General features: G+C 37.1%; 1 pseudogene; it reads right to left on the bottom strand.

Moving 5' to 3' along the window:
* Positions 1-10331: 10331 nt before the first annotated feature.
* Positions 10332-12063, bottom strand: LOC138328934 (uncharacterized; annotated as a pseudogene).
* Between the last annotated feature and the right edge of the window lie 845 nt (positions 12064-12908).

The following is a 12908-nucleotide window of genomic DNA, read 5'->3' as shown; positions in this document are numbered from 1 at the left end:
TTTAGGTTCTACCCTGTACTAATCTGAAAAGTAGGACAAGTACCTACAAAAATCAGCCTCAATACCGTTTCCACTTGATGGCCAATAAGAAAGGATCTAAGAGCCTGTTATTAAGTGCTTTGGTCTGACACCTAAAAGCCATGCCATAGGTACATCATGAGAATCAAAACATTAGAATAATCTCTGCCTATTACTCGGTGGGAACAACTATTTGATTGAATCTAACCTTACAGTCTTCCTCTGAGAGACACATCTGGGGGGCGCTCATTTGCGCATTATAGTGACTCAACAGACTTACGGAAGTAAACCAACCGGGACTTTCCAAGCATCTTCCTCACTCACAAAGCACGATTACACACAATTAAAGGAGATGTTCAGGATCTTTCTCCTGTTCTACTATATGCTTCCTACTATAGACGAAAGATGGATTTTTTTTTTACTCATTCATGTCAGACAACAGATGTTACCCCTTGTTGTGGATCATACTCTTAATTACCTAGATTCAAAGTCTACAGGATTGCTCAAAAGAATCACACTTTGCTCCCGGTCCTCCTGCTTTATAGCATGAGCACTTAAGAAACGTGTCATCTAAACACTGGGAACATATGTAATCGATCATGTAACTACGTGCAACATCAGTAACGCTTCTTACTCAATTGAATACGTTTTACAGCACTAGAATGGTACAATACCACAGGAACAAATCCTGTTGAATTGTCTACGCATAACTGTTTATCTGGAATACTGGGACAGTAAGGGAATTACCTCTAAACTCTATCTCGTCCAGCCAAGTCTTTGCCTAAAATGAGCGTCACGCCCTCTTTGGGAAGTTCCGGTCTTACAACCAAATGGTTGACAAGCCAGAAACAATGTATGAACTTTAAATATACAGACATGGAGGAGCGCACATTAACAAAACCTAAAATCTAAACCTTGAATCCAAACCCTTATACAACATGAGGTCTCCTCAGAACAAAGGCACTACACAATCTAATATTAAAGAATGAGATGCCCCAGTTATATCAGCAAATTCTTCACAGGTTTCTAGTTGGTGATATCTCTTAGTAAGTGAATCAAAAAACCTTCAGAAATGAAGGGGACAAGTTCTTCCATCCAAGACCTACTATCAGACTCTGAGCTCTTAATTCCTTCATATAAGTACATCTTTTAGGAAATCTTTCCAACATATCAACACTAAGTTTCTGACTAGGCATATGACATAGCCTAAACACTGAAGGAAATGACTGTTACGCCTTTGCTCCTTACGCTGGAAGAGAAAAACATTCAGACATAGTTTGCCCTACTTTTTCTTGCGGTAATTAAAACTCCATGGACCAGAAGGAGACCCACAAAGCTGCCCTGTGATCTGTTTTTCGAATCTGAACTTAGTCTTATCACACTAAGTTTGGTTAGTCGTTAGGAAAAGGGACCACTAAATGTTGGGTTCTAGGCTGACCAATATTTGCTTAGTACCTTGTCGGTGTGAGCTGTTTTGTAATGAGGAAACTGTTTTTAAACAAATGAGCCTTTGTGGGTGAGAGCGTAATCATCAGCACATTGTATGACTGCTGCACTAAGTGTTTTCAGTCTTTTCTCTTCATCTAAACGAGTTTTTATGGTTTGTGTGGACACAACCGTTTAAACTCCTCTATAAACTATTACTTGCCTCAATTTACCGAAAATCGTCTATCAATTTCTTTAGAATCACACCACCTATAAAATTAATTGTTCCTTTTCTTCTGGCATATTTCTACATGAGTTTGTTCAATCTCTCTTTACTCGTGTTTCGAAGTTTCTGGCGGTAAGCCTCAGGGAATCTAACTCATAAGCCTTTCAAAATAGCTTTCTTGAGACTACTTGGTAATTTGAAAGCTCATCAAACAGATTATAGAGAACATAAATGTCTCTAGGCTGTTACAATCAGACACACGAAGAAGCATTGTAAGCTTATCTTCAGGCCATTTCATTACTATCAAGCTATTTTTCTCAAAATGCAGAAAGATAATTGTCAAATTCTTCTCTTGAAAAGGAGGAACTAACATAATGTTTCATAACTGACATCAAAACCTCTGTTTCCTTGTAAAAAACCCCTAAAAGTTAGATTACTTGAACTGTCTTGAGGAGATAGCTCTATTTCTTTCATTATAAAGTTCTCGTGTTCAGCTTGAATTTTCTGCTTCTCTAGTTCTAACATTGATCTCTCTCGATCTCTTTTTCTTTTAATTCTCTTTTCAATTTCTTTGTCTTAACTCTACTTTCTTTGTATTTTTCTTTTTCTCTTAACTCCTTTTCTATTTCTCTTTCTCTCATTTCTTTCTCTATTTGTGGCTTCATTTTCATTTCATTTGTTCATGTTCAAGTTCCATTTGTCTAATTTGAATTTCTGAGTGACTGTTTCCTCTATACTATCTAATGCACTAGAAGTCCCAATTTGCCATTGTCAACAAAATATCTTATAATTACATTCCTAATTTCAGCTTTCCTCAAATTAGTTTTGATAGTAAGGCCTAAATGTTTACCCAATAACAGTAAATCCTTCTTACTAACTTGCAAAAGAACATTCCAGGGATGGCGCTTTAACAAACTGTTCTACCTGCATAGTAGTCATGTTTATCTAGCTGTTGGTTTCAAATGTAAACTCAAAGTTTGTACACAAATTTTGAAAATTTCTTAATTATTTTTTCAAAGTTAGATTTCACAAATTGAATATCGATCCCGGACGAGCCCCCAATTCTGTTACATGAACGAATAACAGAAAGGAGAAACCAGCAGCTAAATTCAAAACACAATTTAATTATATATACAATATTATACAGAGATGGTTTACAATATCTAAAGTAATTGGTGGTGGTACAAGAGTAATACGATGATTTAAAGTGTTACTTTATCTGTATTGACGAATGTCCTGCGTACGTATAATCCTTGATCCTTCCAGGTTTCAAATTAACAATAATCACAAATCCACAAGGAAATTGAATGTCCACGATGATTTGTAAAGTTCCAGGCAATATGAATAAATCCAAACAAAGTGTTGTAATAATCCACAGATAAAGTCACAATAGCTCTCCCAATAGAATCTTATATGGCGCTGTACAATATCTTGATATGTCTTATTACAGGTCTCATTACAGTTCTGATTAGCCTTGGACAGCTGGAGTTATATATAGCTAAACCGTAATTCAAGAATATTGGAGAACCTTCTACTTCTAGATTAATATATAAACTAAAAAACAGTAAACAAGTAAACACACATAAACTTTCTGGAAATAGATCATTCTAGATCTCTACTTATAAATCAACATGTTTACAAACATATTTGTTTATACATGATTATTTTCTAGAAAGTTCTATAACACTAAGATCAATGATATGACCTTTATAGGATGTATTGATAAAAAAAAGCTATAGGAGTTATTTATCCCTTATCTGATAAATACGCCAGCGTAACTCAATATAGCATTTATCCATTATCTACATGTATAGGTCATATCAACATGCTGATTTATGGATAGATTTTAGAATATTAATCATGTATAAACTCATAATATGTTTTGTAAACATGTTGATTTTAAGTTTGAGATCTAGAATAGATCTATTTCCAAACGCTTAAAGTTGACAACTGTGTGTTTACTTGTTTACTGTTTTTAGTTAGAAATTTACTAGACAGTAGAAGGTTCTCCAATATTCTTGAAATATAGGGTTTAGCGGATAGTACTCCAGCTGTCCAATGCTAATCAGAACTGTAATGAGACCTGTAATAAAGACATATCAAGATCCGCATTGTACAGCGCCATATAAATTCTATTGTGGAGAGCTATTGTGACTTTATCTGTGGATTATTACAACACTTTGTGTGGAATTATTCATATCTGCCTGGAACTTTACAATTTCATCGGTGGACATTCAATTTTCCTTGTGGAATTGTGATGATTGTTAATTTGAAACACTGGAAGGATCAAGGATTATAATTTTGTCTATGGACATTCGCATACAGATAAGTAACACTTTAAATCATCGTATTAGTCTTGTACCACCACGTTGATTACTTTAGATATCGTAAACCATCCATCTGTATAATATTGTTGATATATAATCTAAATTGTGTTTTGAATTTTCAGTGCTGGTTTCTCATTTCTGTTTTTCGTTCATGTAACAGAAAGGCTTGGTGCTCGTGTCCGAGATCGTATATTCAATTTGTGAAATCTAACTTATTTGAAAAAAATTTATTAAGAAATTTTCAAAATTTGTGTACAAACTTGAGTTTACATTTGAAGAACCAACAGCTAGATTAAATATGACTACTATGCAGGTAGAACAGTTTGTAAAGCGCCATCCCTGGAGAGTTCTTTTGCAAGTTAGTAAATGAAGGATTTACTGTTATTGGTAAAACATTTAGGCCTTACTATCAAAACTAGATTTGAGGAAAGCTGAAATTAGGAATTGTAATTATAAGGATATTTTGTTGACAATGGCAAATTGACTCTAGTGCATTAGATAGTATAGAGGGAAACAGTCACTTCAGAAATCAAATTAGACAAATGGAACTTGAACATGAAATGAAAATGCAAACAAATAGAGCAATATAATGGAGAAATGACAAACAAATAGAGAAGTTCCATGAGAGAAAGAGAAATAGAAAAGGTTAAGAAAATGACAAAAAAAAGAGGTGGTGTTAAACAGAATGAAAGAAATGAAGTGAATTGAGCGGAAAATACAGAGATCAGATGTTAGAGCTAGAGAAGCAGAAAAATTCAAGATGAAACAGAAGGTTAGAATTAAAGGAGAATTAGAACTAGCTTCTCAAGACGGTTCAATCTAATCCAACTTTTAGGGTTTACAAGGAAACAGAGGTTTTGAAACAGTCAGTAGAAACAAAGGTTAGTTCCTCCTTTTCAAGAGAAAGAAGTTGACAAGTATTTTCTGCATTTTGAGAATATAGCTTCGATAGTATGAAAATGGCCTGAAGATAAGCTTACAATGCTTCTTCAAGAAGTGTCTTGATTGGTAAAGCTAGAGACATTTATTCTTCTTTATCTGTAGATGATGCTTTCAAATTACCAAGTAGTCAAGAAAAGCTATTTTGAATTTATGATTTACGTTCCTGAGTATTACTGTAGCCAGAAATTTCGAAACTCGAGAAATGAGAGATGAACAACTCATGTAGAAATTTGCCAGAGAAAAGGAACAATTATTTAATATGTGGTTTGTAATCTAAAGAAATTGATGAGGATGTCGGTAAATTGAGGCAATTATTGTTGATAGAGGAGTTTTAAATACCGTTGTGTCCACACAAACATAAAAACTCATTTAGATGAAGATAAAGTTGAAAATACACACTTAGTGAAGCAGCTACAATGGCTGATGATTTATCGCTCTCACCCCACAAAGGCTCATTGTTAAAAACAGTTCTCATAGACTAAAACAGTACCACATGGTACTAGATAAATTTGGTCAGCCTAGTAACCCAACCTTTAGACGTGGCCCTTTACAACGACAAAACCTAAATTAGGTGATAAGAACTAAGTCTGATGTTCTAAACACACAATACATAGGGTAGGTGTGGGGTCTCCTTCTGAGTCCACGTTTTGTACATTACTGCAAGAAAGTAGGGCATAAAAAGATATTAATGTCTGAATGTTATTTACTCTCAAGCGTAAGGAGCAAAGGCGTAGAACAGTCAAGTTCCTTCTGTGTTAGCTATGTCAAAGCTAGTCAGAAACACCAGTGTTATTGTGGAAGATTCTAAAGTGTCTGTTGAGATTAAGAGCTCACTGTCTGATAATGGTCTTGAGAATTTACTCTCAGCCTGAAAGATTTCTGAAGGTTTTGTTTCACTTACTAGTGATATACCAACTTGAAACATGTGAAGATTTTGCGAGATACTGGGGGCTTCTCATTCTTTGATATTAGACTTGGCGTAGTGCCTTTGTCTCAAGGAGACCTCATCTGGTAGTAGTAACTTTGCTTCAAGGTGTAGGAGTTAGGTTTTTTGTTAATGTGCCTCTCCATTGTGTTAATTAAAGTCAGATATGGTTAGGCTGGGCATGTCACCATTATGTGTTAGACCGGAACTTCCCAGTAGAGGGCGTGTCGCTCATTTTAGGCAATGAAATATTGGTGAGAGAAAGTTAGGGTAACAGATCCCTTAGTGTCCAGTATTCCAGATGAAACAGATGATGCTGAAAGACTATTCAACCTAGATATAGGAGGCTCATATTTGTCTTCACATTTCAAATGGTATTTTCCCTTCTTGCAAATGTAAAACCATAGATATCGTATCAAGGTAACGTCATTTGTGTAATACGTGCGTATAACATTGTTGTTTAAGGTTTCTGATGTTTGCAGTAGTCGAGGATCATTATAGTCTTTAGGGTTCAGAGTGACACTTTAAGTCTTATGCTCATGATATTGAAATGTCGGGGGCAAGTGTGATCTTTTGAGTCAATCCTGTAACTTTGATAGTGATGGAGTTGTTTCCTAACAAGGGTACTTCTTTGTCTGACATGATAGTAAATCATCTTTGTCTAGAGAGGACGCTTATAGTAGAACAGGAAAAAGATCCTGGGAAACTTCTCTTATTGTGTAATCGGGCTTTGAATAGGAAGAGGCTGAGAAGACGTCCACGTTTAAGTACTTCCGTAGGTCAGGTTCATGTTGATGCGCAAGTGGCGCCCCCCTGATGTGTCTCCCGAGGAAGACTGGAATTAGTTGTCCCAATCAAATAGTTGTCCCACCGAGGTTATAGACATGATATTCTGAGTTTGTCTCATGACGTACCTATGGCAGGGCATTTAGGTGTGACCAAGACTTATAACAGGATCTTAGATCACTGTACTTTTTTGGCCATTGTTGAAACGGGATGTGGCTGATTTTTGTTGGTCTTTCCGATACTTGTCAGGTGGTAGGAGAAAACCTAATCATTGAAAATCCCTGACATGCACCTTTGTACCCCATTCCAGCATTATCGAGGAACCATTTAGTAGAGTCAACATAGACTGTCACAGGTCCTCTACGTCCAAAACTCAAGTCTTTGAATTACCTCAAATCTTTTAATCTATTATCTGTGAAGTACCACACACGCTTTCTGAGCCATTCTCACTGAAGGATTCATATCATTAATAGCCCCTAAATATTGTCAAGGCATTTGGTTAAATTCTCACACTGGTTGGGAAGCTCTTCCAAAAGCTGTCTAGTCGGACCATTTAGGTGACGAATTCATGTCTGATATTTTTCAACAAGTATGTAACCAGCTCCAGAATCAATGCAGTATAAGTCTCTAGTGCTTATCATCTGAAGAGTCTCAGGGTCCCTTTAGAACGTGTTGTCATCGCAACGCTACCATTGAAGAATTATGCATGTAGGATCTTTTTGTTTTGAAAACATAAAGAGATTGGGACGAAGGTATACACATCGCGCGCGGTTGTTTGGCGTTTAGTTAGAATCTGGTACAAGAATCATCTTGGCTTAAGTCCATTCTGAACTTGTGTGTTTGGACACACTGTACGTGGTCCTTTGAAATATTGTTGTGAAAGACAAAATTTTGGACGAAAGATTTCTTAAGTGTAACCATCTCTTAGATTTAATGGTGTTGACTTTAAGCAAAGGTTTGACAAGGACATGTGAACTGGCAAAAGGAAAATTTGAGCCCGTACTGGTTACTCTAAACCAAAATGGAAAACATGGTATGATAAAGATGCACCGTGCAATGAAGTTTTGATCGCCCAGGTGACAAAATTTTGGCCTTTTTATTTTCACAATACCGAGGTCAGCCTTCTTTGCAAGCTAGATATTTTTGGACCTTATGTTGTTGAGAAAAAGGTTACTCGATGATGTTAACTACATTGTACAACTACTCCAGGGAGGCGCAAGAAAACTCAATTATGTCATGTTAATATGCTTAAGATAATATGTAGATAGAGAAGAGAGCAACTTGACCTTCTCAACCTATTGCTACTTTGGCCTCTGTACATATCATCACAAAGTGAAAGTACAGCTGATATTTGTAAATTAGACTTAGATGGTGGTGTACAAGATGTAGGTTTTTTAGACTGTGGTGTTAAGTTACGGAATTCAGATGTGCTCGCGAACTTGGAACAAGAATCTAATGTCATCTATCGGAAAAGGAAACGCAATGAACTGAAAGAATTTTGATACTTGAGTTATAAAAATTTGTGTTCCGGATACCACCAGGCAAAACAGATGCTATCTATCATGACGTTAGGATGTAGGCGATGTGCGCCACCTGTCAAGCAACATCCTTACCGTGTCAATCCTTTGGAGAAAAGAAGAACACTTAAAGAAAGAAATTCAATACATGTTGGGACAATGATATTATTGAACCAAGCAAAAGTGAATGGAGCTCTCCATGTGTTCTGGGTACCAAAGCCAGACAGACTTACAGGTTCTGTACTGACCTATCAGAAAAGTAAACTATTGTAAGTAAATGACAGACTCTTATCCATTTTCATGGATTGATCGTGTATTGACAAAGTTGGCAAAGCCAAGTATGTTAGCAAAAGTTTGACCTGTTGCAAAAGGATATTGGCAGTGCCATTAACAGAAAGAGCTAAAGAAGTGTCCGGAAGTTTGTAACCTCACATAACGGTTCTTGTAAACTGTACAAAGTTTCATGCCGTTTGGTATGAAGAATGCCCCGGCAACATTTTCAACGTCTTCTTAACTGGTGATATCAGACCTGGAAGGGCTGTGATGGATACATTGATGACGTCATCAACTACCACGACACGTGGGAAGACCATTTACGCGGGATTCGTGAATTCTTCGAAAGACTCACTACCATGATGAATTGACTGTAAACTTATTGAAATGTGAATTTTGTCATGCAACTGTTGAATTTTTAGGCATGTTGTAGGACAGGGGCAAGTTAAACCTGTTACAGGCCCAAAGTAGAATCAATTATAGATTTTCCAGCTCCTGGAGGAAGAGAGAGCAGCGATGAGATTTCTTGTGTATGGCTGGATACTACAGAAAATTTTGTCAAAATTTCTCTGTTATAGCAGCTCCACTTACTGCTTTGTTAAAGAAAAATGTCAAATTTAGTATTGTCAAGACGACATGTAAAGTCTGCATTTGAAAAATTGAAAAAGCCATACTAATCAAACTCACCATTATAATCTGACTGCTCCAGATTTTAAATAACAGTTTAAACTGTTTGATTGACAGCCATTGATGTAGGGTGTTGGTGCTGTTTTGATGCATGAAGGTACAGTGAACAAATTGAACCATTCCAATTTGTTATTTCTCGAAAATAACACTGGTTTTGAAACAAACACCTAGAGAAATTATTCCACCAATTGAGAAATTAATGTTTAGCGTAATTTTGGCCTTGAACCAATTTGATGTGTATCTCTGCACTACGTGAAGTTGTGCCTGCAAAGTTTTATCTTCAATAACGGACCACAACTAAAGCACCTTTGACATTCATGTGGGAAAATGAAAAACAAAAAACCAAAGAAAGTCTCAGGATGGAGTTTTGACTTTGCAAGAATACAATCTTGACATCAAACATAATCAAAGAGGAAAGACAATATTCTAGCAGAAGCTTTATCAAAGATTTAAATATTACCTTGATATGTCCAAGAAAGTTTCCTTTTCAAGAAAACTTTTCTAATTTACTTTAAATGAGGGGTGTGTATATGAATCTTCACTAAAAGTACATGTAAGTTATGAGATAAGTGGAGATAACTCCTATAGTTGGATTTTTTATCAATACCATGCTATGAAAGGTCATATATCCCGTAATATTGATTTAGGTTATAGAACTTGTCTAGAATATAATCATGTCCGTCACAACAAAATATGTTTGTAAACATGGTTGATTTTAAATAGTAGAGAGTAACTAGAATGATCATTATCCAGAAATTATGTGTGTTTACACATGTATTAGATTACTGTTTTTTTTATAGTATAGGATATTTCTAGAAGTTAGAAGGTCATCACCGTCTTGTCTCACAAAATTTCACCCCGCCTAAAGCTATGCCCAGAGTATTTTGAATGATCTATCCTGAGATGTCCAAAGGCACTCTCGAAGACGAGAGAGGAAAATATCATAGCTAAGCAACCTACATCCCCCTGGAGTAGGGAACATAAAGACCGGTATCTTTAAGTTTTTTGAGGGACACAGCCTGAACAGCAAAAGGAGGGCTTGGGTGGGGCAGAGGGGAGAGGAAAGGAAAGAATTAATGGTAAGGGTTCAGAGAGTGACCTCTCTCTAAACTGAATAGTTTTTGACCAATGCACATGTAGGATCACTCCCTTAGGACTAAAGGACACATTATGACGACTTAGATGTATGTTAGGATTAAAATCCTTCAAGGAGGGGGGGGGAGGTTAGACTTCCTGAAGAAAGAGAAGAAGGCAACCAAGCAAGCAGCACAAAAGCATATATCACGAGGGGACTTTGCATTAAAATAATGGGAGTAATCGGAAGGTTCTGGCAGGATGAGTCCCCCAACAATCTACGTGCTCCCTTTAGTACTCTACTTATATGGAAATTGTCAACAGGATTAGTTAACCCGACCTCAAGATGTAAAAGCCTTACAACCGACAGGTAATTTCTTATTGAGGAAAACTGTAACCTCATAGATAGGAAGGCAATGTACCGCCCTAAATTGATATAAGATATTGGGATAGATTTTATACTATGATCACAACAAAATTTTAGATAGGCATCTAGGTAGGTATGGTATGTTCGTCTGGTTGATGGCGCCAAAGTATTCGCACGTAACAGGGACACTTGATCATCCAGCAACCGAATATTTCGGGCCGTGCCTAGATAAAAGAAGGGAAAGAGACCTAATAGATATATGGTACAACAGAGAGAATAAAGGGGTTGGTATTTGGAGCGTTGAGAGAAATGTAGTGTATGCCTCGCCCTCATGCAAACGGGACACACAATCTGCTAAGCAACTATGCTTATCTTTGATATGTTTGGAAGATAAATGAAAGTTAAATCTGGCTGACAACCAGAAGAAGTATCTTAGAAAATGCATAACTGTAGAATTGCGAGACGTACATTTGTTTATACTAGATACTGTGACCATATTGTCAGAGTTGACAATAATACGCTTATTTGCCCAGGCCGGAGCCCAATAGTGTGCTGCGAGGCATACAGCTAGAACTTCCTTTTCATTTACGTGCATATGTAATGCAGTAGGAATGTCAGCGGACCAGTTTGTATAAAACCAGTCATTACCCCAATGTCCACCCGCCCCTTCATTACAAGCATCTGTGTATGCACTTGTAAAAGCTCGTTTCTCTAAGAGGAGGGATTTGCCATTAAAGGTTTGAAGGAAGGTATGCCACCAGGCTAAGTCCCGGAGGACTTCCACATTAAACCGGAGTTTATGGGAATCTTTTTTCAGGGAAGATATAGCATTGATCAGTCTGCGAAGGAAGACTCTCCCGCCATATACTACCGACGACGCCCAGTTTAGTTTCCCTATTAAAGATTGTAGTTGCTTTTTGCTAGCACGACAGCGAGAGCTGAAATTGTCTAGCTCATATTTTAGTGCGTGTAACTTCTCGTCAGGAAGTCTGAGATGCATTCCGAGGGAATCTATCTCGATACCTAAGAAGGTCAGCTTGTGTGTTGGATCCACAACTTTATTCCAGCTAATCATAAACCCTAGCCTTCGTAAGAGGCAAATTGTTAAGGCTTTGGATGCATTGAGCCTTAGAAGACTCGCAAATAAAGAAATCATCTAGATATGCTACTATGTTACTAAAACCCTTACGATTCATAATCCGAACCACTGCCTGAGAAAGTCTATGGAAAATACTAGGTGCTAAACGAGAGCCAAATGGTAATTTTTTATCAATGAAGTAACGAATTCCGTCTTTAAATTCCCAATGAATCCCCGTTACTGTTTGACTGCTGTCACTGATAGGGACAACACAATATGCACTTTTGAGATCTACTTTGGCCATGTAACAATTAGGGGATACTAGTCTCGCAGCAGAGTCAACCGTGCTGTACTTATGTTTAGGAATGTTTTCAGCATAATCATTCACTGCTAATCCCTCAGGTCTACTACAGTCATGTATCAGTCGTACACCTCCATCAGGCTTTGGTATGACCCCTAAAGGACTGACTATCTTGGGTGTAAAGGGCACTTTATCATAATTACCATTCTCAATTTCGGTCAAAACTTGCTCTGTTGCTTTCTGATATAAAGGACTTGAGGGTCTAGCTGATGGGTGATGATACAGGATCAATAATATCAAAACCATTCCTAATTCCATTTAAGATGTAAGACTTGTCAAAATCATTGCCTAATTCATTCTCCCAGGCCGTTATGTTCAAACAAGCAGAGGGCTTAGGTTGCTTAGCTACACCTAGTTTTTAAAACTATGGTTTCCTCTAGCATGAGACGCAAAACATGCTGGTATTGAACAAACATGCTCGTATCGACACTGCTGTGCCTGACACCCCCTTTAGAATTGAATCTTTTGCATATTTCCTTCCCTTGGGGTGTAAAATTAGCAAATTTCTGTTGAGTACCGGGGGCCAAAGGTTTTTTCCTCTGTTTTGCAGACTGAGAATTTGATGACTGATATGGTATGAGGCGCAAAAATTCGTCCGATAGGTGAGAGACAGCTGTACCCCAACGGAACTTGTGGACATGTTGGTGACGTCTGTATTCCCTATCATATAGGAAGACAGATATCGTATCATGTGTTGATATTAAACGATATATCCTAGAAGTGTGTGATAGGTAATCAAAAATGTGGTCTATGGACAGAGTACCATCCTGTACAAGCTTATGTAATATAGTCAAATTAGCAGTGGACCATTGTGACAGAGAGATATATTCTAATTTAGGTTTTTGGGGCCCAGCTTTATAAATAAATTGAAAGACCTCATTTTCAGACACAATTTTCTCAGT

Source organism: Argopecten irradians, chromosome 8, assembly GCF_041381155.1.
Source record: "Argopecten irradians isolate NY chromosome 8, Ai_NY, whole genome shotgun sequence".
NCBI lineage: Eukaryota > Metazoa > Mollusca > Bivalvia > Pectinida > Pectinidae > Argopecten > Argopecten irradians.
The sequence above is the reverse complement of the archived record's forward strand: the minus strand, read 5'-3'. Positions and strand labels throughout refer to the sequence as shown.